The sequence below is a fragment of the Sciurus carolinensis genome, unplaced genomic scaffold (genome assembly GCF_902686445.1).
Source record: "Sciurus carolinensis unplaced genomic scaffold, mSciCar1.2, whole genome shotgun sequence".
Lineage (NCBI taxonomy): Eukaryota > Metazoa > Chordata > Mammalia > Rodentia > Sciuridae > Sciurus > Sciurus carolinensis.
This window is the reverse complement of record NW_025920119.1, coordinates 3,409,818-3,413,477: the sequence shown is the minus strand read 5'-3', so window position 1 is coordinate 3,413,477 and position 3,660 is coordinate 3,409,818.

The following is a 3,660-nucleotide window of genomic DNA, read 5'->3' as shown; positions in this document are numbered from 1 at the left end:
ACTAAACCCCTATCTCTCACCCTACACAAAACTCAACTCAAAATGGATCAAGGACCTCGGAATCAGACCAGAGACCCTGCATCTTATAGAAGAAAAAGTAGGTCCAAATCTTCAACTTGTTGGCTTAGGATCAGACTTCCTTAACAGGACTCCCATAGCACAAGAAATAAAAGCAAGAATCAACAACTGGGATAGATTCAAACTTAAAAGCTTTCTCTCAGCAAAGGAAACTATCAGAAATGTGAAGAGAGAGCCTACAGAGTGGGAGAATATCTTTGCCAACCATACCTCAGATAGAGCGCTAATTTCCAGAATCTATAAAGAACTCAAAAAACTCTACACGAAGAATACAAATAATCCAATCAACAAATGGGCTAAGGAAATGAACAGACACTTCACAGAAGAAGATGTACAAGTAATCAACAGATATATGAAAAAATGTTCAACATCCCTAGTAATAAGGGAAATGCAAATCAAAACCACCCTAAGATTTCATCTCACCCCAATTAGAATGGCGATTATCAAGAATACAAGCAACAATAGGTGTTGGCGAGGATGTGGTGAAAAAGGAACACTCATACATTGCTGGTGGGGTTGCAAATTAGTGCAGCCACTCTGGAAAGCAGTGTGGAGATTCCTCAGAAAGCTTGGAATGGAAACACCATTTGACCCAGCTATCCCACTCCTTGGCCTATACCCAAAGGACTTAAAATCAGCATACTACAGAGATACAGCCACATCAATGTTCATTGCTGCTCAATTCACCATAGCCAGATTGTGGAACCAACCTAGATGCCCTTCAGTTGATGAATGAATAAAGAAACTGTGGCATATTTATACAATGGAATATTACTCCGCAATGAAGAATGATAAAATTATGGCATTTGTAGGCAAATGGTCGAAATTGGAGAATATCATGCTAAGTGAGATAAGCCAATCTCAAAAAACTAAAGGACAAATGATCTCGCTGATAAGCGGATGAGGACATATAATGGGGAGTGGGAGGGGCTAGCATTAGGTTTAGGGTTAGGTTTAGAGTTAGGCTAAGGAGAGCGGTAAGAATGAAGGAAAGAAGGACTGTGTAGAGGGAAAAGAGGGGTGAGAGGGGTGAGGGCGAGGGAAAAAATAAAATAAACATCATTACCCTATGTAAACTTAAAAAAAAATTAAAAAAAAATAAATAAATAAAACTGAAAAAAAAATTTTATATGAAATATGTGCATATATATCATTTTTAAATTAGCCTTTATATTTTATTACATTTGAATATATCTTTAGAAATAAAAAGACTTCCTAAAATTCACAAGGCAATTTTTAATGAAAATAATGCTAGCCTTTTTATTGTTTTGTATAAGAATTTTTAAAGTAAGCATAAATTTACTATTCTGTTTTTCATTCCCTATGCTTTATGGTCAGTCTGAAAAAAACATATATGTACGTAATGTACACACACACACACACACACACACACAAACAGATATATCTACACATTCATTTATTTATTTACTCATTTTTTCAGGGAGTTTAAAAATTCGCTGGTCTTGGATTATGTGAGCCTGCGCATTTTTGACCGGGGTAAACATTCTTGTTTTATATAATTGCTAAAACATAGAAAGCAAAAATTACAATTTTTTCTTTTGAACCATAGCTCATATTTCTTCTTTGTTCTTTGTGGATCTTCCTCAGGATTCCTCTAATGAATGCTCTGGGATTCCTCCAGCCTTACATTCATATCTAGATCTCTTGCCATCTGAAACAGGAAACACTTCCTCAAACCAATGATCCCTATTTCTTTATAATTCTCTTTCCGTTGTCAAAGAAATATTTCCTGAAATCTGCTTGTGCTGGCTGTGATCACTTTTCTATTTCCATCCTGCAGAAATCTTGCTTCACTTCTTCACCTGGAGTTGTCCTTATAAATCCCCAGCTTACCTCCTTCTAGGCAATTCAGCATCTCACTTACCTAGATAACTACACTAACTTTGAGTCACTTTCCTTGTTTTTCATTTTAATGTCAATGCATACCTCTTTTTTAATATTTTTTCTTTTAATAAGTAAACCCAAACATATTCTTTATATCTGCATATTTTTCTACTATTTCTTGCCCATTTCCTTCCCATTTCATTCCTTCAAAAACCTGGGTATTTTCTTAGACTCTGGTTTTAGACGTCTCTAGGGATGTATTAATTAACAGTTGGGGTATCATAAGCAGAGGAATTCTCTCTGTCACTTCATCACTATATTTTTAGGTTGTTGCTATTGGTGATGATGATTAGCATGGAGACCTTAAGTCATTTTGTTATTGTTTTAAAATCCCCTACAGATAGTACACTCCCTTTACTGCTTATACACAAGGTGGACTGATACTTGCCCTGAGACTGCTCCCTGGTGTCTGACCTCTTCTCTTCACTCTATCTTAATTGTCTAACCAGTGTAATGTACACTCAGTGCTTCATTATTATCTCTATGCCCTTGGCTTGCTAACCAATATACCCAGGCTCAAACTCTGTTCTAAACTCTAACCAGAGAAGAAATATCTACTCTGATTTACCACATCAATCTAAATATGACCAATTTGCTAATAATAAGATCGTAGGCTATATTATTATGTATTAAATATTATAAATTGCTGAAAATTGCTGGGAGTAATTATGCTAAAGACTAAATGTTTTACATAAATTATTTCATTTAATCCTCATAGCAATCCTATTAATTAAATATTATCTCCATTTTACCCATGTACATTCGAAGGGAGATTAATGAAGTTGCATAGCTAGTAGATATCAGAAATCAGAAATCTAGTGAGTGACAGAATCAAGTTTTGAAAGGAAGCAGTATGACTGGCCAACATTTTCTCCTTCATTCGTTTTTTCCTTCCTTTTCTGTTATTTCTTTCTTTCTTTGTGGTTTTAGAGATTGAACTAAGCAAACACTTTACCACTAATCTATACCCCATCACTTTTTATTAATAAAAAAAATTGATTTTGAGTCTTGCTAAGTTGTCTAGGCTGGTCCTGCACCTGCGATCCTCCTGCTTCAGCCTCCTGAATAGCTGGGATGTACCAATATGCATGACTTCTTTTCACTTTTTTAAAACTTTACTTTCAATTCATGTCTTTCCATGATTTCATCTGCCCTCATTATTTGCTATTTGAGCTAATGTAGAGTCCTAATTTTAAGAGGAAGCATATATAATTATTGAGAACATTAGCCTGAAAGCCAAGCTCTCTTTATGTTCTCAAGCATTGTTATCCTCTGCAAGTTACTCAATCTTTCTGGGCTTTGGTTTTCTCATTAGTAACAAGTACATAAAAATAGCACAACAACATAGGATTACAGTAGTTGGACAAATATTTTTATTTGTAGTATGTCTCCATGGTTTTTATAACCACTGGTTATATCTACCTGTCTGTCTGTATATTGACAGTTTCTAGTGTTATACTATGATGTGTTACTCATAATGTTTCTAGTAGACAACTTTTGATAATATTATGTAAATGGTTGTATCCAGGCTATTATGTTAGTGTCTTACCATGCATCAAATATGTGCAAAACATTCCTGTTCATTTTTTTTTTTGCAGAATACTGGTAACCAAATGAAAAATAAAAGGTCAAAATAATTGTTGATTAATAAAAACCATATCTGAAAGATAATAAAAT